This window comes from Hyla sarda, chromosome 6 (genome assembly GCF_029499605.1).
Source record: "Hyla sarda isolate aHylSar1 chromosome 6, aHylSar1.hap1, whole genome shotgun sequence".
NCBI classification, from domain to species: domain Eukaryota; kingdom Metazoa; phylum Chordata; class Amphibia; order Anura; family Hylidae; genus Hyla; species Hyla sarda.
The window spans coordinates 100,158,122-100,182,677 of record NC_079194.1 but is presented as its reverse complement, the minus strand read 5'-3'; the positions used below and the strand labels follow the sequence as shown (position 1 = coordinate 100,182,677).

At 45.4% G+C, this 24,556-nt stretch overlaps 1 protein-coding gene across 3 annotated transcripts in view; it reads left to right on the top strand.

The window, feature by feature from the left end:
- The window catches only part of PRICKLE2 (prickle planar cell polarity protein 2), a 364,028-nt gene that overhangs the window by 213,789 nt on the left and 125,683 nt on the right, over positions 1–24,556 (top strand). The gene's annotated exons all lie outside the window — the stretch shown is intronic.

Genomic DNA, 24,556 nt, shown 5'->3' with positions numbered 1-24,556 from the left:
AATTCACCTGCCCGGCGCCCGGAACTGCATGCCCTGGGCGTCGGGCGATACAATTTCCATATCCCTGGAATAGACCATTAAAGCAAAGCTTTATATTTGGAGCAACTAATAAAAGACCTATCAATTGTTTACTTATAAAAGTAAATCTTGATATTAAAGAGTACCTGTCACCAAATAAACTTTTCTAAACTAACTCTGCCTATAGACAGCAGGTGTGGTAAGCCAGCTCATCTCCGTGTCTGGCCAGTGCAAGGAATGGTGTGGATTCACCCATGCGTGTGTTACGCCGAGCGCTCCGGGTCCCCGCTCCTCCCCGGAGCGCTCGCAACATCCTCGCTACTGCAGCGCCCCGGTCAGATCTACTGACCGGGTGCGCTGCGATACCGCCCCCAGCCGGGATGCGATTCGCGATGCGGGTGGCGCCCGCTCGCGATGCGCACCCCGGCTCCCGTACCTGACTCGCTCTCCGTCGGTCCTGTCCCGGCGCGCGTGGCCCCGCTCCCTAGGGCGCGCGCGCGCCGGGTCTCTGCGATTTAAAGGGCCACTGCGCCACTGATTGGCGCAGTTGGTCTAATTAGTGTGTTCACCTGTGCACTCCCTATGTATACCTCACTTCCCCTGCACTCCCTCGCCGGATCTTGTTGCCATTGTGCCAGTGAAAGCGTTTCCTAGTGTGTTCCTAGCCTGTGTTCCAGACCTCCTGCCGTTGCCCCTGACTACGATCCTTGCTGCCTGCCCCGACCTTCTGCTACGTCCGACCTTGCTCTTGTCTACTCCCTTGTACCGCGCCTATCTTCAGCAGTCAGAGAGGTTGAGCCGTTGCTAGTGGATACGACCTGGTTACTACCGCCGCTGCAAGACCATCCCGCCTTGCGGCGGGCTCTGGTGAATACCAGTAGTAACTTAGAACCGGTCCACTAGCACGGTCCACGCCAATCCCTCTCTGGCACAGAGGATCCACCTCCTGCCAGCCGAATCGTGACAGTAGATCCGGCCATGGATCCCGCTGAAGTCCCACTGCCAGTTGTCGCCGACCTCACCACGGTGGTCGCCCAGCAGTCGCAACAGATAGCGCAACAAGGCCACCAGCTGTCTCAACTGACCGTGATGCTACAGCAGCTACTACCACAGCTTCAGCAATCATCTCCTCCGCCAGCTCCTGCACCTCCTCCGCAGCGAGTGGCCGCTTCCGGCCTACAACTATCCTTGCCGGATAAATTTGATGGGGACTCTAAGTTTTGCCGTGGCTTTCTTTCGCAATGTTCCCTGCACTTGGAGATGATGTCGGACCAGTTTCCTACTGAAAGGTCTAAGGTGGCTTTCGTAGTCAGCCTTCTGTCTGGGAAAGCTCTGTCATGGGCCACACCGCTCTGGGACCGCAATGACCCCGTCACTGCCTCTGTACACTCCTTCTTCTCGGAAATTCGAAGTGTCTTTGAGGAACCTGCCCGAGCCTCTTCTGCTGAGACTGCCCTGCTGAACCTGGTCCAGGGTAATTCTTCCGTTGGCGAGTACGCCATCCAATTCCGTACTCTTGCTTCCGAATTATCCTGGAATAATGAGGCCCTCTGCGCGACCTTTAAAAAAGGCCTATCCAGCAACATTAAAGATGTTCTGGCCGCACGAGAAATTCCTGCTAACCTGCATGAACTCATTCATCTAGCCACTCGCATTGACATGCGTTTTTCCGAAAGGCGTCAGGAGCTCCGCCAGGATATGGACTTTGTTCGCACGAGGCGTTTTTTCTCCCCGGCTCCTCTCTCCTCTGGTCCTCTGCAATCCGTTCCTGTGCCTCCCGCCGTGGAGGCTATGCAAGTTGACCGGTCTCGCTTGACACCTCAAGAGAGGACACGACGCCGCATGGAGAATCTTTGCCTGTACTGTGCCGGTACCGAACACTTCCTGAAGGATTGTCCTATCCGTCCTCCCCGCCTGGAAAGACGTACGCTGACTCCGCACAAAGGTGAGACAGTTCTTGATGTCAACTCTGCTTCTCCATGCCTTACTGTGCCTGTGCGGATATCTGCCTCTACCTTCTCCTTCTCTACTATGGCCTTCTTGGATTCCGGATCTGCAGGAAATTTTATTTTGGCCTCTCTCATCAACAGGTTCAACATCCCGGTGACCAGTCTCGCCAGACCCCTCTACATCAATTGTGTTAACAATGAAAGATTGGACTGTACCGTGCGTTACCGCACGGAGCCCCTCCTAATGTGCATCGGACCTCATCACGAAAAAATTGAGTTTTTGGTCCTCTCCAATTGCACTTCCGAAATTCTCCTTGGACTACCGTGGCTTCAACGCCATTCCCCAACCCTTGATTGGTCCACAGGAGAGATCAGGAGCTGGGGTACTTCTTGTTTCAAGGACTGTCTTAAACCGGTTCCCAGTACTCCCTGCCGTGACCCTGTGGGCCCCCCTGTAACCGGTCTCCCTAAGGCTTATATGGACTATGCTGACGTATTTTGCAAAAAACAAGCTGAGACTTTACCTCCTCACAGGCCTTATGACTGTCCTATTGACCTCCTCCCGGGCACTACTCCACCCCGGGGCAGAATTTATCCTCTGTCCGCCCCAGAGACTCTTGCTATGTCTGAATACATCCAGGAAAATTTAAAAAAGGGGTTTATCCGCAAATCCTCCTCTCCTGCCGGAGCTGGATTTTTCTTTGTGTCCAAAAAAGATGGCTCCCTACGTCCTTGCATTGATTACCGCGGACTTAATAAAATCACGGTAAAGAACCGCTACCCCCTACCTCTTATCTCAGAACTCTTTGATCGCCTTCAAGGTGCCCACATCTTTACCAAACTGGACTTAAGAGGTGCTTATAATCTCATCCGCATCAGGGAGGGGGACGAATGGAAAACTGCATTTAACACCAGAGATGGACACTTTGAGTATCTAGTCATGCCCTTTGGCCTGTGCAACGCCCCTGCCGTCTTCCAAGACTTTGTTAATGAAATTTTTCGTGATCTCTTATATTCCTGTGTTGTTGTGTATCTGGACGATATTCTGATTTTTTCTGCCAACTTAGAAGAACATCGCCAGCATGTCCGCATGGTTCTTCAGAGACTTCGAGACAATCAACTTTATGCCAAAATGGAGAAATGTCTGTTTGAATGTCAATCTCTTCCTTTCCTAGGATACTTGGTCTCTGGCCAGGGACTACAAATGGACCCAGATAAACTCTCTGCCGTCTTAGATTGGCCACGCCCCTCCGGACTCCGTGCTATCCAATGTTTTTTGGGGTTCGCCAATTATTACAGACAATTTATTCCACATTTTTCCACTATTGTGGCTCCTATCGTGGCTTTAACCAAGAAGAATGCCAATCCTAAGTCCTGGTCTCCCCAAGCGGAAGACGCATTTAAACGGCTCAAGTCTGCCTTTTCTTCTGCTGCTGTGCTCTCCAGACCTGACCCATCTAAACCCTTCCTATTGGAGGTTGATGCCTCCTCAGTGGGAGCTGGAGCGGTCCTTCTACAAAAAAATTCTTCCGGGCATGCTGTTACTTGTGGGTTTTTTTCTAGGACCTTCTCTCCGGCGGAGAGGAACTACTCCATCGGGGATCGAGAACTACTGGCCATTAAATTGGCACTTGAGGAATGGAGGCATCTGCTGGAGGGATCAAAATTTCCAGTTATCATTTACACCGATCACAAGAATCTCTCCTATCTCCAGTCTGCCCAACGGCTGAATCCTCGCCAGGCCAGGTGGTCGTTGTTCTTTGCCCGTTTTAACTTTGAAATTCATTTTCGCCCTGCCGACAAGAACATTAGGGCGGATGCTCTCTCTCGTTCCTCGGATGCCTCGGAAGTAGAGGTCTCTCCGCAACACATCATTCCTCCTGACTGTCTGATCTCCACTTCTCCAGTCTCCATCAGGCAAACTCCTCCAGGGAAGACCTTCGTTTCTCCACGCCAACGTCTCGGGATTCTCAAATGGGGTCACTCCTCCCACCTCGCAGGCCATGCAGGCATCAAAAAGTCCTTGCAACTCATCTCTCGTTTCTATTGGTGGCCGACTCTGGAGAAGGATGTTGTTGATTTTGTGCGGGCCTGTACTGTCTGTGCCCGGGATAAGACTCCTCGCCAGAAACCTGCTGGTCTCCTTCATCCTCTGCCTGTCCCCGAACAGCCTTGGTCTCTGATTGGTATGGACTTTATTACAGACTTACCCCCATCCCGTGGCAACACTGTTGTTTGGGTGGTCGTTGATCGATTTTCCAAGATGGCACATTTTATTCCTCTTCCTGGTCTTCCTTCAGCGCCTCAGTTGGCAAAACAATTTTTTGTACACATTTTTCGTCTTAACGGTTTGCCCACGCAGATCGTCTCGGATAGAGGCGTCCAATTCGTGTCAAAATTCTGGAGGGCTCTCTGTAAACAACTCAAGATTAAATTAAACTTCTCTTCTGCTTATCATCCTCAATCCAATGGGCAAGTAGAAATAATTAACCAGGTCCTGGGTGACTATTTACGGCATTTTGTTTCCTCCCGCCAGGATGACTGGGCAGATCTTCTACCATGGGCCGAATTCTCGTACAACTTCAGAGTCTCTGAATCTTCTGCTAAATCCCCATTTTTCGTGGTGTACGGCCGTCACCCTCTTCCCCCCCTCCCTACTCCCTTGCCCTCTGGTTTGCCCACTGTGGATGAAGTGACTCGTGATCTTTCCACCATATGGAAAGAGACCCAAAATTCTCTTTTACAGGCTTCATCTCGCATGAAAAAGTTTGCCGATAAGAAAAGAAGAGCTTCCCCCATTTTTGCTCCCGGAGACAAGGTATGGCTCTCCGCTAAATATGTCCGCTTCCGTGTCCCCAGTTACAAACTGGGACCACGCTATCTGGTCCTTTCAAAATCTTGTGCCAAATTAATCCTGTCTCTTACAAACTTCTTCTTCCTCCTTCTCTTCGTATTCCCAATGCCTTTCATGTCTCTCTCCTTAAACCACTCATCATCAACCGTTTCTCTCCCAAATTTGTTTCTCCCACTCCTGTTTCCGGTTCTTCTGACATCTTCTCCGTGAAGGAGATACTGGCCTCCAAGACGGTCAGAGGGAAAAAAATTTTTTTGGTTGATTGGGAGGGCTGTGGTCCTGAAGAGAGATCCTGGGAACCTGAGGACAACATCCTAGACAAAAGTCTGGTCCTCAGGTTCTCAGGCTCCAAGAAGAGGGGGAGACCCAAGGGGGGGGGGGGGGTACTGTTACGCCGAGCGCTCCGGGTCCCCGCTCCTCCCCGGAGCGCTCGCAACATCCTCGCTACTGCAGCGCCCCGGTCAGATCTACTGACCGGGTGCGCTGCGATACCGCCCCCAGCCGGGACGCGATTCGCGATGCGGGTGGCGACCGCTCGCGATGCGCACCCCGGCTCCCGTACCTGACTCGCTCTCCGTCGGTCCTGTCCCGGCGCGCGCGACCCCGCTCCCTAGGGCGCGCGCGCGCCGGGTCTCTGCGATTTAAAGGGCCACTGCGCCACTGATTGGCGCAGTTGGTCTAATTAGTGTGTTCACCTGTGCACTCCCTATGTATACCTCACTTCCCCTGCACTCCCTCGCCGGATCTTGTTGCCATTGTGCCAGTGAAAGCGTTTCCTAGTGTGTTCCTAGCCTGTGTTCCAGACCTCCTGCCGTTGCCCCTGACTACGATCCTTGCTGCCTGCCCCGACCTTCTGCTACGTCCGACCTTGCTCTTGTCTACTCCCTTGTACCGCGCCTATCTTCAGCAGTCAGAGAGGTTGAGCCGTTGCTAGTGGATACGACCTGGTTACTACCGCCGCTGCAAGACCATCCCGCCTTGCGGCGGGCTCTGGTGAATACCAGTAGTAACTTAGAACCGGTCCACTAGCACGGTCCACGCCAATCCCTCTCTGGCACAGAGGATCCACCTCCTGCCAGCCGAATCGTGACAGTGTGACTGTAAAAAGAACAAAAGCTTCTAGCATGGCACTTCTCTTGCGAACATCAAACTTTATTAATATAATCCAACACAGAGGACAGGTAACAGTTGACGCATTTCCTATGTTCCCTAACTACTCCTAACAACCCCCACCACCATCACCCTTAAAACATTTTTTAGAGCTTTAAAAAGCTGTATATCTTACCATTCTTCTTGCTCTCATATTGCAATCTCCCAGCAGGGGAAAGTGGGCATTTCCCAGAAGGCATGACATCACTGAAGCCTGCTGGGGGACCACTTCTGCCCTCACATCTTTGCAGCAATGTGATGAATAGAAGGCCTCAGGTTTTGTGCAGCTTTCAATGAGGCTCTGTGCAGCTGTCAATCAAGCTCATTAAAGACAGAAGCACCTCTTGGATACCAGGTGATGACATATCTGACTGTATTCTAAGGGGTTGGCACATAGTGAGACGTCACATTATAAATGAAAGGTGGAGGGAATCATATTACAAACTAGCGCATAAAGCGATATATGGTTTTAATATCCTTCCCTCACCAAATTTCCCTGAAAGGATAACTTCCTTCCCTAAATGCTCCATCCCCCTCACTGATCTTTGGCATGGGGTGTGGACTTGCACTCACACACAGGCATACTGGTCGATGATTCTATCACACATCAACACCACATGGAATCTTGATTTACCTAAGAAACCAAGGGCACTACTCTTTTACCAATTCAGACCACCGGATGACCCGACGCCAATGGGACCTAGGGTACCTTCCATGGTCCATATCATTTTACATATATCTCTCCGCTGTCTGTTTGCGTCATGGCTAGATTTTTCTGCTCCAACTTTAGCAATGGTCATATCACAAATGAAGAGTTATTTCAGAATTGACAGACTGGACACTGAGAGACATAAAACCACACAGACAGCCAAATTCTTTGATAAATGGAACACTTTTATTGTATCACATTTTACAGAAGCAGAGATAATAGATATTGTACAACCTTTCTGCAACACAGAATGGTATTGTTTGGGAGCTTTGGGGGATACCCTAGGGGCCTTACGATTACCCACCTGAGGGTCTCACCACATATTGTCATAGCTTCTAGACATATCCCTATCATTAACAGTGGCTATGTTGGAATCCCAGGAGTAATTTTGTAAGAAAATGTACTGTACTATAAGAGCATGTTTATTTTTCGTTTATTTTTGTTATGACGTTTTTTTGCACTACTAGACTTCCCTGTGTGGTATCAACATGTATGTCACATAAATATTGTCTTCAAAAGCGAAATAAAATATGTTTGAAAAAAAAAAAAGACAGAAGCACTTCCTGAGTTTGGTCTCCTGCCAGGCTGGGAGATGAACAAACTCACTGTATTAATTGTATCAGGGACCAGAACAGAACCAAACAGTGTCCAAGTTTTCTATTACATTTTAAACATATTTATATTGACAATTGTAAAAGCAAGTGAATGGGGAAAGTTTCTTCTAATTACACAAGGAGCACTATGTTAAAAGTTTTATTTGGTGGCAGCTACTCTTTAAATAAACTCATTTGATAAGTACCTTCATTCTGCACCTCCCCACAGCCCTATTGCAACTCTGTACACGGCACCATTCTCTAGTTAAGGTTATCTTTAGGCAAGAGCATGGCTATACCTACGTGTTCACATCTGTGTCGTTCTTTCTCTCGCTGTGCTCCATCGTAGCTGTAGATTATTGAAGATAACATTTGTGCCCGATTCCTTATATACTGGGTGCCAACGGCTCCTGACAGGCTCAGTAAAACTAAACAAGCATGTTTTTTGGGCAATCTGACTAGTTAGCTGTCAGCTAAATAAGTGGTTATCTGACAGCTATCTAAAATGTATGGCTACATTAACTGTGAGGGTTTATAGTCATGTATGGGAGCAGACTGCTTTGATATTCCTTAGCAATTTCAGTAGAAGCAGCTTCACTACACACAGCTGGTATCTTATATGAACATGCCCGTCTAATTATCTTTGGACAAATCTCTCATTGAGGAAAACGATTTAAGCAATGTCCAAGATGTCCTTGCATCTTGAGCATAACTTGCTATGTTGGTATTTTTGACTTCTTGGGAGTATGTAGTAAGTCATCCATTCCATAATCCACTGCTTATGACTGCTCCCCCCCTCCCCCCCCCCCCCCCACCACCACCACCAAAAGCAGCAGGTGGTCATATACAGTATGTTTGTCCTTTGTGTCACCATAGGGCTCCCAAGTAAACCAAGTAAAGGACATGAAATACAAAGGCCAATATGGGTTAAGAAAGAGAATCCTTCATGATGATTACAGCCAAAATTGTATATTATTAGGTGGATCTAGGGAGATAATTATTGGTCCAAACTACCTACAGTCAGCAATTTCCTCACACTCTAGAGTGTAGATGGCTCTAGCTGGCTGTAGTTAGTGTGATACATAGCAGCAAAAGACCTTCAGGTTACCTAAATCTGGTCATAACTCCTAGATGTATGGATACTGAGCTATGCTGATGATGCAATGACAAGAGATTAGTCCAAAGATAATTAGACATGCGTGTACATATTATATGAAATGTAATAATGAATATCAGAGCTGTTTGCTCTGTTACCTGACTATAAACTCTCACAGTTATGCTGGCTATACACTTTAGATAGCTGTCAGCCAAAACACTGCTTCAGCTGACAGTTATCTCTCACAATATACATGAACGTTCTGCTTGGCCAAGTGTGCATCTGTTTGTAATGTGGGTGTCCTATGATAGTGGCTGGTAGCACAGTAGAAAGCACTAAATGAAAAATTTCTGGTTGCTTTTACACTTGATGGGGCTTGAGTCACCCATACAAACTAGAAATGTGTAATTCAAACCATAGGACCCGTATAGGGAAGAGAAGGATCAGACATGTTAAATTTGTTTTGCCCAATCCTTTTGTTTTCAATTATGAACGCATCAATGCCCGGTTGAGCCAATGTTTATGGGTTAGATCAGGAGATAGAGCTGTTTGGCCAAACGAGCATTTAGGAGACAGTCACTGAGTCTTATGTGAATAGCTGCCTTTATATTATGACTGTGTACTGTTTATATAATACGCTTAAAGGGAATTTTTTAAATAAAAAATGATGATACCAGTTTAAAAAAGTAAAAAAAAAACTTTGGGGGGGGGGGGGGGGAATTATGCTTACATCAGAAAATGGGCATTAAAGTTGCAAAGGTTTGCACAGAGCTCTCCGTGTTTGCTTAACCCCTTAAGGACTGAGCCCGTTTTCACCTTAAGGACTGAGCCCTTTTTTGCAATTCTGACCACTGTCACTTTATGCATTAATAACTCTGGGATGCTTTTAACTAGGGCTGGGCTGTATACCGGTTCATACCGTATACCGTTTTTTTTTTCCTCGCACAATTTCAATTTTTGCCCATACCGGTCAGACCCCTCCCCCCACCCCCCGAATGAATTACTTCTGACGCGGCCGCGGGATGTTCAGGAGCGGGAGCCGCTGAGCTCACGTGCAGTGCATATCCCCACTCCCCCTGCAGCTGCTGCTGGCTCTCAGTGATCAGAGCCAGGGGAAAGCGCAGAAACTTCATCCCCTGGCTCTGATGTTTCCCTCAGCCCCAAGCCTGCTCCCTGTTCAGCCCCCCTCTCCCCTTCCTGCAGGCTGTTTCAGTTTCCATCCCCAGGTGCGGGCTCTGCAGGACCTCCTTCCCCTGCAAGAGCTAAATGTGACTGGCAGGCACAGGACATCTGATCTTCATCCCCGCTCTGTTCTCTGATCCCCGAGCAGGGACCAAGATCAGAAGCTCTGCAGCGCCCGTACATTCAGCGCTTGCAGGGGGAGAAGGCTCTGCTGATTCTCACATTCCCGTCCCTGCTCGGGGATCAGAGAACGGAGCGGGGATGAAGATCAGAATCGCTGCGTCTGCACATTCAGCGCTTGCAGGGGGAGAAAGCTCTGCAGTGGCCGCAGCTGGGGACCGGGATTTTAAGCTGTGCAGCGGCGAAAATGTAAGTGAATAGCCGTCAGTGCACCCATGGGGGAAATCATGACAGCGCTGCGGCTGACAGTTAACCCCTTCCCTGCCATGTGGGCCGTGCGCACGGTCCCCATGGTGGGGAAGGGGTTAACTGTCAGCCTCTTCACTTATACACTGTTTCCCCCATGGTATCATGGTAATACCGTGATACCGCCATAACTTGAAAAAATACCGTGAAATACATATTAGGTCATACCGCCCAGCACTACTTTTAACGATTATTCTGATTCCACGATAGTTTTTTCGTGACATATTCTACTTTAACATAGTGGTAAATTTTCATCGTTACTTGCATCCTTTCTTGGTGAAAAATCCCAATATGTCATGAAAATTTTGCATTTTCTAACTTTGAAGCTCTCTGCTTGTAAGGAAAATGGATATTCCAAATACATTATATATTGATTCACATATACAATATGTCTAATTTATGTTGGCATCAAAAATTTGACATGTTTTTACTTTTGGAAGACATTAGAGGGCTTCAAAATTCTGCAACAATTTTCACATTTTTCACAAAAATTTCAAAATCTGAATTTTTCAGGGACCAGTTCAGTTTTAAGTGGATTTGAGGGGCTTTCATTTTAGAAATACTCCATAAATTACCCCATTATAAAAACTGCACACCTTAAAGTATTCAAAATGACTTCAGAAAGTTTGTTAACCCTTTAGGTTTTTCACAGGAATAGCAGCAAAGTGAAGGAGAAAATTCAAAATCTTCATTTTTTTAAGCTCGCATGTTCTTGCAGAGCCATTTTTTGAATTTTACAAGGGGTAAAAGGAGAGGAATCCCCCCCCAAAAAAAAATTGTAACCCCATTTCTCTCGAGTAAGGAAATCCCTCATACGTGGATGAAAAGTGCTCCGTGGGTGCACTAGAAGGCTCAGAAGGGAAGGAGCGACAATGGGATTTTGGAGAGTGAATTTTGCTGAAATGGTTTTTGGGGGGCATGTTGCATTTAGGAAGCCCCTATGGTGCCAGAGCAGAAAAAAAAAAAAAAAAACACACTTCATACTATTTTGGAAACTACACCCCTCAAATAACGTAACAAGGGGTCCAGTGAGCCTTAACACCCCACATGTGTTTGACGACTTCGTTAAAGTTGGATGTGTAAATGAAAAAAAGAATTTTTCACCAAAATAAATTTTTTCCCCCCCAAATTTCAAATTTTTACAAGGGATAATAGGAGAAAATGCCCCCCAAAACTTGTAACCCCATTTCCTATGAGTATGGAAATACCCCATGTGTGGAGTCAAATGCTCTGCTGGCGCACTACAATGCTCGGAAGAGGTTACATTTGGCTTTTGGAAAGCAAATTTTGCTGAAATGGTTTTTGGAAGCATGTCGCATTTAGGAAGCCCCTATGGTGCCAGAACAGAGAAAAAAACGCACATGGCATACTATTTTGGAAACTACACCCCTTGAGGAACGTAACAAGGGGTACAGTGAGTCTTAACACCCCACAGGTGTTTGATGACTTTTTGTTAAAGTCGAATGTGTAAATGAAAAAAAAAAAAATTTCACTAAAATGCTGTTTTTTCCCCAAATTTTACATTTTTGCAAGGGGTAATAGGAGAAAATTCCCCCCAAAATTTGTAACTCCATTTCTTTTGAGTATGGAAATACCCCATGTGTAGACGCAAGTGCTCTGCTGCCGCACTATAATACTCAAAAGAGGAGGAGCGCCATCGGGCTTTTGGAGAGAGAATTTGTTTGGAATGAAAGTCGGGAGCCATGAGCATTTGCAAAGCCCCACATGGTGCCAGAAGAGGTGGACCCACCACCACATTTGACCCCATTTTAGAAACTACACCCCTCGCAGGGTGCTGTGAGAATTTACACCCCACTGGCGTTTGACAGATCTTTGGAACAGTGGGCTGTGCAAATGAAAAATTAAATTTTTTCCTTTTGCACGGACAACTGTTCCAAAAATCTGTCAGACACCTGTGGGGCATAAATGCTCACTGAACCCCTTATTACATTCTGTGAGTGGTGTAGTTTCCAAAATTGGGTCACATGGTGCCATTGTTCTGGCACCATGTGGGAGTTGTAAACACACATGGCCTTCAATTCCGGACAAATTTTCTCTCTAAAAGCTTAATGGCGCTCCTTTTCTTCTAAGGATTGTAGTTCACCTGCAGAGCATTTCACGTCCACATATGGTGTATGTTCTTACTCAAAATAAATGGTATTATAAATGTTGGGAGGCTTTTGTTCCTATTTTCCCTTGTGAAAATGAAAAATTTAGGGTAACACCAGCATTTTAGTAAAATTTTTTTTTTTTCATTTTCTCATCCAACTTTAACAAAAATTTGTCAAATACCTGTGGAATGTTAAGGCTCACTATACCCCTTGTTATGTTCCGTGAGGGGTGTAGTTTCCAAAATTGGGTCACACGTGGGTATTTATTTTTTTGCGTTTATGTCAGAACCGCTGTAAAATCATCCACCCCTGTGCAAATCACCAATTTAGGCCTCAAATGTACATGGTGCGCTCTCACTCCTGAGCCTTGTTGTGCGCCCGCAGAGAAATTTACCACCACATATGGGGTATTTCCGTACTCAGAAGAAATTGTGTTACAAATTTTGGGTGGTCTTTTTTTCATTTTACCTCTTGTGAAAATAAAAAGTATGGGGCAACACCAGGATGTTAGTGTACATTGTTTTACTTTTTTACACTAACAGGCTGGTGTAGACCCCAACTTGTCTTAAGGGGTAAAAGTAGCCCTACAAAATTTGTAACACAATTTCTCCCGAGTACGGAAATACGACAGGGCTCCGAAGTGAGCGAGCGCCATGCGCATTTGAGGACTAAATTTGGGGTTGCATAGGGGTGGACATAGGGGTATTCTACGCCAGTGATTCCCAAACAGGGTGCCTCCAGCTGTTGCTAAACTCCCAGCATGCCTGGACAGTCTGTTGCTGCCCGGAAATGCTGGGAGTTGTTGTTTTGCAACAGCTGGAGGCTGCATTTTGGAAACACTGCTGTACGATACCTTTTTCATTTTTATTGGGGGGGGGACAGTATAAGGGGGTCTATATGTAGTTTTTTAACCTTTATTTTATGTTAGTGTAGTGTTTTTAGGGTACATTCGCACGGGCGGCGGTTTACGGTGAGTATCCCGTTAGGAATTTGCCGCAGCTCAAACTTGAAGCAAGAAACTCACTGTAAACCCGCCTGTGTGAATGTACCCTCCAAACCTCCAGCTGTTGCTAAACTACAACTCCCAGCATGCACTGACAGACCATGCATGATGGGAGTTGTACTTTTGCAACAGCTGAAGGCATGCTGTTTGGAAAACCTTCAGTTAGGTTCTGTTACTTAACTATGTATTTTCCAACCAGTGTGCCTCCAGCTGTTGCGAAACTACAACTCCCAGCATGTACTGATCGCCATAGGGCTTGCTGGGAGATGTAGTTATACAACAGCTGGAGGTACGCAACTACAACTCACAGCAGGGTGAGACAGCTCTTTGCTGTTCGTGCATGCTGGGAGTTGTAGTTTTGCAAGATTTAGAGGGCCACAGTGATCTCCAAACTGTGGCCCTCCAGATGTTGCAAAACTACAAATCCCAGCATGCACTGACAGACAGTGCATGCTTGGAGTTGTAGTTTTGCAACAGCTGGAGGCACACTGGTTGGAAAACCTTCAGTTAGGTTCTGTTACCTAACTCAGTATTTTTCAACCAGTGTGTTGCAAAACTACAACTCCCAGCATGTACTGATTGCCAAAGGGCTTGCTGGGAGATGTAGTTATACAACAGCTGGAGGTACGCAACTACAACTCACAGCAGGGTGAGACAGCTCTTTGCTGTTCGTGCATGCTGGGAGTTGTAGTTTTGCAAGATTTAGAGGGCCACAGTGATCTCCAAACTGTGGCCCTCCAGATGTTGCAAAACTACAAATCCCAGCATGCACTGACAGACAGTGCATGCTTGGAGTTGTAGTTTTGCAACAGCTGGAGGCACACTGGTTGGAAAACCTTCAGTTAGGTTCTGTTACCTAACTCAGTATTTTTCAACCAGTGTGTTGCAAAACTACAACTCCCAGCATGTACTGATTGCCAAAGGGCATGCTGGGAGATGTACTTATACAACAGCTGGAGGTACACAACTACAACTCCCAGCATGGCGAGACAGCAGTTTGCTGTGTGGGCATGCTGGGAGTTGTAGTTTTGCAACATCTGGAGGGCTACAGTTTAGAGACCACTGTATAGGCTAGGCAAGTCACCGGATTCCGTAATCTGCAGCACGCCGCACCAGGGAGCCCGCCGCACGTCATCGCCGCCCGCTGATCGCAGCCGATCGTCGCCACCACCAATGGTAAGTGGACCTCCGGCGACGGTCATTATCGGTTCCCCCGTTCTCCCCGGACTATTGTCGGTGGGCAGAACGGGGAACCGAACTTTAACCCCCCGCCCCTGATTCGCTATTGGTTGATCGCTTCTGAACGACCAATAGCAGGAATAGGAGGGGTGGCACCCCTGCCACCTAACTCCTATCCCTTCAGGGGGCCGGTGGGGTCTTGGACATTCACGATCCCCCTTAAGACCCAGAATCGCCGCAGATCGCTGGTTTGAATTGACATGGGGGGGTCTCAGGACTCTCCTGAGTGATGTGCCGGGATGCCTGCTGAATGATTTCAGCAGGCATCCCGGTCCTCACCGACTAGCGGCGGGGACCGAAATTCCCACGGGCGTACCCATACGCCCTGAGTCCTTAAGGACTCTGAAACGGAGGTGTATGGATACGCCCTGCGTCCTTAAGGGGTTAAAACAGAAAGTCACAAGTTTTTGCTGTAAAGAGGTAACGTATATTCATGTGATGATGTAGCCAATCACTAGCCTCTTTAGTTTCTTCCTGTATAGATTTTGAAATGTGTTGCATGGACAGTCAGATGCACAGGTTTATCAAAGGGGTTATCCAGAAAAATAGAGCTGCCTATGCAGCAAATTAGAAGCTGTGTATAAGGAAAACTGATCTCTGCCCAAGAAAGTAAAGAAATTAGGCAGCACAAAATATTGGACCATAAGATGGTTAGCATTAAAAAAAATCGACATTCACTTTAAACCTGGTATATAACCCATGACTAGTTTTGCAGGAAAGCTATGTAATTGAGCCATTCATTTTGTGATTGGGTGTGTGCGCTAATGTCCTCCAAAGGTGTGAGAAGCTTGTAAAAGTTATCTTATGCCTAAGGAGTGTGTAAAATTCAACTTAAACCTACACACCCATTTTCCATTTAACCTAATTAATGGTGCTGATTATTTATCTCATCAACTCTTTTACGAGTTGATTATATTTAGGCAGAACTGTTACTAATAAATTGGACAGTACATCTATACAACTGCTGTATAGAGAATCAATCGTACGCATTGGCTGTCATGACACATCCCCCCCCCCCGTCATCCAGATGAATAATTTAGTTTAGTTGTGCTACTGAAACCAGCGATACTTGATTCTATGGATACAAAGCAGAAACAGAAGGTCACAGATTTCGTAACACTAGAATACATAATGCTTTGCATCTACTTTTTCTTGCATTGACACGTCTTCTGGTTTAACATACATTCGTATGGAACATTTCCATCTTACCCAAAGGCAACAAAGCGGGAAAAGAATTGTGATGTCCCAGTACAGGACATGGTCCTGTACTACCCTTAGGCCCTGTCAGGTTGAGTCCCTCAGTGACCTTGGGGCTCCCCTGCAAGGTCTCCCCCTGTTTGTTTTATAAAGGTGTGTGTCACTTTAATGCCAAGACAGGATCCCTATGTATAGGTAGTATAGAGGACCTTTGGGAGGTCTCAAGGACCTGTGTAAGTCTGTCACATGTTATGTTGTGCATTCGCATGATTTGTTGTCACATGTTCTCCCAGAGAGCACCAGCTTAACCTATGACCTGCAGCTTGACCAATGGGCTTTAGTCCAGCCTCCCACTATATAAAGGGGCGGCCATTACAATGCTCTCTCTTCCTATACTGAAAACCAGCCAGTACAGATGTCTCAGTGCAAGTGATCAACATCTGTAAGACCCCACAAGCTACAGTCATTCCAGTAAGTCTCAAGGCTATGTCTGCTGTCACTACAAGTAATCAAGTCCTGCACATAGTCAAGTCAAGTCTAATTTAAGGTCAAGTTAACTACAAGTATATTGGTCCAGCAAGCTGCGAGGTCCTCTGGGTCCTGGTCACCTCTCTGGGAATTCTGTCCCAGTAGTCAGTGACAGACGCTACTTTGGGTAGAAGGAGGCATTCGATGGTCTTGCACTATTTTTCTAAATTGTTAAATCAAATTGGTTCCTATATGGGGCTGGTCTACCTTCTGGATAGTGTTTACGCTCTTGGGGGTGGGGTCACCCAAAAAGAGGAACTTCAATAGCAAAGTAAGCCCTCAAAGCATTGTTCAGTCCTGTACAGTAGTATTATATTAGAATTAAGTTAAAAGGGTACTCTGGTGGAAAAACATTTTTTTAAATCAACTGGTTACAGATTTGTAAATGTCTTCTATATAAAATTCTTAAACATTCTAGTACATATCAGCTTCTATATGCTACAGAGGAAGTTGTATCATTTCTGTCTGACCACAGTGCTCTCTGCCGACACCTTTGTCCATATCAGAAACTGTCCAGAGCAGGATAGGTTTTCTATGGGGATATGTCCTGCTCTGGATAGCTCCTGACATGGACAGACAGAAAATAAAGAGCACTGTGGTCAGACAGAAAATAAATGTAAAAAATAAAGCAAAACTACACATTTTAGCATGCCCAGTCCAGGTATGCTGGGAGTTGTACTTCTGTAACATCTGGCCCTTCAGATGTTGCAAAACTACAACTCACAGCATGCCCTTCGGCTGTCTGGGCATTCTGGGAGTTGTAGTTTTGCAACAACTGGAGGCACACTGGTTGGGAAACATTGTCTGTTTCCTAACCCCCAGCATGCATGGACAGCCAAAGGGCATGCTGGGAGTTGTAGTTTTGCAACAGCTGGATGTGTACAGGGTACATTCACACGGGCGGGGGTTTACAGCGAGTTTCTCGCTGCAAGTTTGAGATGGAGCAAATTTTCCACTGCAGCTCAAACTCCCAGCGGGAAACTCACTGTAAACCACTGCCTGTGTGAATGTACCCTAAAAACACTACACTAAACATAATAAAAAAGTAAAACACTACATATACACATAACCCTACACAGTCCTCCCAATAAAAATGAAAAACATTGTACGGCAGTGTTTCCAAAACAGAGCCTCCAGCTGTGGCAAAACAAAAACTCCCAGTATTGCCGGACAGCCATTGACTATCCAGGCATGCTAGGAGTTTTTCAACAGCTGGAGGCACCCTGTTTGTCCACCCCTATGCAAATCCCTAATTTAGGCTTCAAATGCGCATGGCGCTCTCTCACTTCAGAGCCATGTTGCATTTCAAGGCAACAGTTTAGGGCCACATATGGGGTATTTCCGTACTCGGGAGAAATTGCCTAACATATTTTGGGGGGCTTTTTTTTTTTTTTGTTGCCCCATACTTTTATCTTTTGTGAAAATAAAAAGGAAAAAAAGACCCCCAAAATTTGTTACGCAATTTCTCCTGAGTACAGAAATACCCCATATGTGGACGTAAAATGCTCCACTGCTTTTGGAGAGAGAATTTGGCTAGATTTGAAGGTCATGTGTGTTTACAAAGCCCCCATGGTGCCAGAATGGTGGAACCCCCCCCCCCCCCCTCCACATGTGACCCCATTTTGGAACTACACCTCTCACAGAATGTAATAAGGGGTGCAGTGAGCATTTACACCCCACAAAAATAAAAAATTTCAGTTTCACGGACCACTGTTCCAAAAATCTGTCAAACACCAGTGGGGTGTAAATGCTCACTGCACCCCTTATTACATTCTGTGAGGAGTGTAGTTTCCAAAATGGGGTCACATGTGGGTGGGGGGGGTCCACTGTTCTGGCACCAATGGGATCTTTGTAAATGCACATGGCCCCCGACTTCCATTCCAAACAAACTCCCTCTCCAAAAGCTCCTTTACTTCTGAGCATTGTAGTTCACCTGCAGGCAACTTTACATCCACACATGGGGTATTTCCATACTCAGAAGAAATGGGGTTACAAATTTTGAGGGGCCTTTTCTCCTATAACCTCTTGTAAAAATAGTAAATTTGGGGTAAAAACATAATTTTAGTGAATTTTTTTAAATTTATTTACACATCCGAATTTAACGAAAAGTCGTCAAACACCTGTGGGGTGTTAAGGCTCACTGTATGCCTTGTTGCGTGCCTTGAGGGGTGTAGTTCCAAAATAGTATGCCATGTGTTTTTTTTTTTGCTTTTATGAAACCATAACCTAAATGTGACATGCACCCTAAAAATTCACTCTCCAAAATCCCATTGTCGCTCCTTCGCTTCTGAGCCCTCTAGTGCACCCACAGAGCACTTTACATCCACATATGAGGTATTTCCCTACTCGAGAGAAATTGGGTTACACATTTTGGGGGGCTTTTTCCCCTTGTGAAAATTCAAAAACTGGGTCTACAAGAACATGTTAGTGTAAAAAATTGAGATTTTGAATTTTCTCCTTCACTTTGCTGCTTTTCCTGTAAAACACCTAAAGGGTTAACAAACATTCTGAATATCATTTTGTATACTTTGAGGGGTGCAGTTTTTATAATGGGGTAATTTCTGGGATATTTCTAATATGAAGACCCCTCAAATCCACTTCAAATCCACTTCAATCCATGTTGTGACAAATTGGAAAATTGTTGCTGAACTTTGAAGCCCTCTGATGTCTTCCAAAAGTAAAAACATGTCAACTTTATGATGCCAACATAAAGTAGACATATTGTATATGTGAATCAATATATAATTTATTTGGCATGTCTATTTTCCTCACAAGCAGAGAGCTTCAAAGTTAGAAAATGCTAAATGTTCAAATTTTTCATAACATTTTGGAATTTTTCACCAAGAAATTATACAAGTATCAAAGAAAATTTATGATAAAGTTGTTTGTCACAAAAAAAACTATCTCAAAATCACATTCATAGGTAATAGCATCCCAGAGTTATTAATGCTTAAAACGACAGTGGTCAGATGTACAAAAAATGCTCTGGTCCTTACCCAAAATGGGCTTAAAGGGGTACTCCTCCCCTAGACATCTTATCCCCTATCCAAAGGATAGGGGATAAGATGCCAGATCGCCACGGTCCCGCTGCTAGGGACCCCCGAGATCGCTGCTGCGGCACTGCGCTATCATTACAGCACAGAGCGAGTTCGTAATAACGGGAGATACAGGGGACGGAGCAGCGTGACGTAATGGCTCCGCCCCTCATGACATCACGGCCCGCTCCCTTAATGCAAGGGCGGGGGCGTGACCACGATGTAACGATGCTCTGGCCCCTGTATTGCCCGTCATTACGTGCAGAGCGAACTCGCTCTGTGCAGTAATGATAGCGCGGTGCCGCATCGGCGATCCAGGGGGGCCCCAGCAGCGGGACCGCGGCCATCTAACATCTTATCCCCTATCCAAAGGAGATGGAGGGGCAGAGTACCCCTTTAAAGGGTTAAGGACGGACCCAGTTTTTACCTTGATGACCCGGCTCTTTTTTGTAAATTTGACATGTATCTCTTTAAATGGTAATAACTTTAGAACACTTTTTTGAGCGGAGCGATTCTGAGATAGTTTTTTCGTGGCATATTGTACTTTATATAAGTGGTGCACTTTTGTTGACACATGCAGCATTTTTTGTGAAAAACTCCACAATATTGTGAAAACATTGAACATTTCTGGTATTTAAAAAAATATATATTTTTATGGTGAACACTAGGGCTGCACGATATATTGCAAAAGAAATTGAATCGCAATTTTTGCTTTTTGCGATATAGCGATACGGCACCCCGGGAAAACTTGCAATTATCTGCTCGGACCGACTCCCGTGTGCTGCTGCAGGCGGGGGCCGGCCAGAGCAGGTAAAAACAAATTTAGATACTAAAAGTCAGTGTTTCCCAACCAGGGTGCCTCCAGTTGTTGCAAAACTACAACTCCCAGCATGCCAGGTGGGAATATGTGACAGGAGGGGACATTGGGGGGGAATGTGACAAGGGGGGGAGCATGTGACGGGGGGAGGGGGGAATGTGACAAGAAGGGAGAATGTGATGGGGTGGAAGGGAGAATGTTTAAAGGGGGGAGAATGTGACGGGGGGGATGTGACAAGGGGGGGGAATGTGGCAGGGGAAGGGGGGGTGAGATGTGATATGTCGGGGGAATGTGGCAGGGGGAGGGGGAATATGACGGGGGGGATGTGGCAGGGGGAGGGGGGAATGTGACATAGGGGGAAAATGTGATGGGAGAAGATGTGACCATGAGGGGAGAATGTGACAGGAGGGAGATGTGAAATGGGCGGTTAGCATTTAATGGGTGGAGAGTTATAAAATGGAGGAGATTGGACATGAAATGGGGGGATTTTACCATTTATTTATTACTAGCTGAGTACCCGTTGAGCGGTGCCCGGTTTTTCCTTCCTAATCCTTTTTGGGGAGGAAAATAAGCAAAGGAGGAAGCTTTTGACTTCATATGCAGTCCTCATATATTGTTGTCATATCCCAACCCCACATCCCGACCTCCTATCCCGACATCCTATCCCGACCTCCTGTCCCGACCTCCTATCCCATCCTCCTATCCCGTCCTGCTATCCTGTCCTCGACCTCCTATCCCGTCCTCCTATCTCGACCTCCTATCCCGACCTCCTATCCTGTCCTCCAATCTCGAGCTCCTATCCCGACCTCCTATCCCGACCTCATATCTTGACCTCCTATCCCGTCCTCCTATCCCGGCCTCCTTTCCCGTCCTCATATCTCGACCTCCTATCCCATCCTCCTATCCCATCCTCCTATCCTGGTCTCCTATCCAGACCTCCTATCCCGTCCTCCTTTCCCATCCTCATATCTTGACCTCCTATCCCATCCTCCTATCCCATCCTCCTATCTCGACCTCCTATCCTGACCTCCTATCCTGACCTCCTATCCTGACCTCCTATCCTGACCTCCTTTCCTGACCTCCTATCCCGACCTCCTATCCCGACCTCCTTTCCCGTCCTCCTATCTCGACCTCCTATCTCAACCTCCTATCCAGACCTCCTATCCTGTCCTCATATCCCGTCCTCCTATCTTGTCCTCCTATCCCAACATCCTGTTCCGACCTCCTGTTCCGACCTCCTACCCGACCTCCTATCCCGACCTCATATCTCGTCCTCATATCTCGTCCTCATATCCCGTCCTCATATCCCGTCCTCCTATCCCGACCTCCCATCCCGTCCTCATATCCTGACTCGTAATATGTGTACCAGGTAATGAAATAGCTCCAGCCGAATGGAAATTAGATGGGAACATACATTTCCCATTGATTTGCATGGGGCTTTAAAAAAAAACCTGACCCTCACAAATGGGGGTAGTTAAGGGTTAAATTAACTATCCTATATTTTAAGTGGACATACAAGTAACATGTGACCAAGTATTATTGAAATATCTCCAGCCGTTTGGAAGTTATGCAGTAACATATATTTCCCATTGACTTGCATGGGACTTTAAACATAAGCCCCGCCCCGCCCCTGGCAAATGGGGGTGAGTAAGGGTTAAATTACCTATCCTATGTTTGTTGTTGACATATAAGTAACATGTGTGCCAAGTTTCATGTTAATATCTTTAGCCGTTTGAAAGTTTTTGTTGAACATACATACATACATACGTACATATATACATACATACATTCACACACACACACGTTGAGTTTTATATATATATAGATATCGCATCGCATATCGCAATATTTAGGCCCATAATCGCAATCGCACATTTTCCCCATATCGTACAGCCCTAGTGTACACTGTGCGGTAAAATGATGTTACATTTATTCTGTGGGTCAGTACGATTATGGCGATGTTATATAGCTTTCTATGTTCTTTTTCCTTTTCTGAGCAAAAGTCTTTTTCGGCCATTCATTTTCCAACAACCGTAGCTTTTTTATTTTTCGTCCGACGCCATTGAGTAAGGGCATGTTTTTTGCGGGATGAGCTGTACTTTTTATTGGTATCATTTTTTGTGATATGTGCTGCCTTTTGATCTTTTTTTATTCCACTATTTGTACAAAAATTGGCGAATTTTGCGTTGTTCTTTTTTTACGGTCCACCATGCAGGATAATTTACATTATAATTTTATAGTACACGTCATTACGGATGTGGCAATACCTATTATGTATATGATTTGTGTTTTTGATATTTTTGGGTGATAATATAGGGCTTTTATTGGGAGGGGCATTTTTTTTTTTTTTTACACTTACATACTTTTATTCAATTTTTACAGGTTATACTATGCTGCAATACATTTTTACTGCAGCACAGTATGACCCAATCAGCTGCAAACTGTACAGCCTGTGCGACCCAGCCTGTGGCTAGATCTCACAGTCTTCATGATCTTGCCTCCTGTTGCCATAGGAACCAACGGCGACCCACGATCGTATCGTTGGGCAACACCATGGATGCGTGATCAGGATTGATCACGGCATCTATATGGTTAATGCTGCCGTAACTGGCGCGTGCCAGAGATTGCTAGGACGTATGCATGCGTCCCAGCGCGCAAATGTGTCGGGTGCTGGGACATATCCATACGTCCCATAGTGGAAAGGGGTTAAAGCATTAGGGGCTAACTAGATGGCAGTATTATGTGGACTCTGTTTGGAGTAAATCTTGAATTCTGCATATTATGTAGCCATTATATGCTGAAATTATGTGGCTGATTAGGGCAGTTCTGTCTTGACACTTTATAGAAACAATGGCCCTTATTTACTAACATGGATTATAGTTTTCTTTGTGGGTTTTAATTCCCTACAAGTATTTTTCATGATATTTACTAATGTTGTGGGGTTTTCCAGAGCTCAAATCCACCACATTTTCTATGGAACCCTTGGTATGTTGGAATTTTTTTTTTGTAAATGTCAGGGACACGCCGCCTTTCAGGTTGGCCACACCCCTTTTCCAGACAGATGTGCCTCTTTTTCAGGTTTTCTGAGTAAAATGGAGAGTTAGTCAGATTTTTACATTTTTTGGCACAAATTCTGGCGCAGACATAATTTGTGGAGCAATGCGCCAAACTCTGGTGCACAACCTGACAAAACAAGTCGGGTTTACAATAGTAAATAAGGGCCATTATCTGTGCTGAAAGTATCAGAAAGTATCAGATGCATGATTTCATTTTGGCTAATTGGATCCAGGGTTGGGCAATAGTATGGATGTAGAAATGTGGCCATATTTCATTCATATGAAACTGGCCTTAGATTGTTACATGTAGTGTGTGAACATTGAATGGCACACTACAGACTCCTTTACCTTTGTAGCATCACATGCTACAATGGGTCAAACAATAGACTGAAACTTTCTTGCCATTCAGTATATTGTAAAGGCAATTGTGATGTCAATTACTTCTCTGGCATAAAGGTATTTATTGCACCACTTTTTACACTGTTAATAAAATCATTAAATGTATTAGGATATGGGAGTAGTCCAGTTAACAAAAATGTATTCCCTATCCAAAGGATAGGGCATAAATGTCTGATCGAGGGGGGTCCAACTCCTTGGAGCCCCCACGATCTCCTGCCTGTCGACCCAGCTCCCCTCAAGCACTCTGTCAGCTGTCCCGAGTAAAGAGCTTCGGCTTTCCCATAGAGATACACTGAGTGTGCACTAAAGCCTGTGAGAGCTGTGCCTTGCCATGTCCCACACACACTTCCTGAGTTTGGACTTCTGCAAGTCTGTGAGGAAACCAAATGTGCAGGTAAGAGAACAGAGCCACCTAGTGGAAGTTTTTTTCAATCACATAAAAAAAATATAAAGCTTGAGAATTTCAACATCAAGTAAATAGCAAAGTGTCTCCTAATTACATAAGGAACAATATATTAAAAGTTTAGTTTTTATGACAGGTACTCTTTAAGCCAAGACAAACTGCCATTAGACACCTTACCTCAAAACAGCTGGAGTACCACTAGGAATTCCCATTGTTCTTCTAACCCTTAGCTGTGTCTTTGAAAAAGAAAACACAAATATGGAAAAGCTGGGCAAAACCATTATTGTTCTATTTGTATATTTATACAGCCTTATATAGCTGAAAATCTATTTCCGATCCATTTCTTGTCCTGCTGCAGGCACTCACAGTTATCAGCTGTAATCAGCAGGAAAACCTGGCAGCATACCCTACAGTGCCTCCAAAGGGGAAATGTATCATTACATAGTGGCAGTTAAAATCAATAGGCTGTCATGTAATGCATCTATATGCATGGTCCTCCAGAGAGGAGCTCTGTAGATGCTTTTTGTTCTGAGACCCTAAATGAAAGCTGCTCTTTTATTATATTCTTATTTGAAATTAATCCTTTGCATAACCAGTGATAGAAAAAGTCTAAAATAATCTAGATTATTTTTGAGGATCTCTTATGTGTCCATACCACAACTACATCCTACAACTTCTGTAATCAAAAAGCTGCCTTAAATAACCTACTTCCACTTAAGATAAAAAAGAAACTTAAAACAGATGCTAGATACAGTGTGGTTGGTAACTTAATACAGAAAATATGTCCGTGTT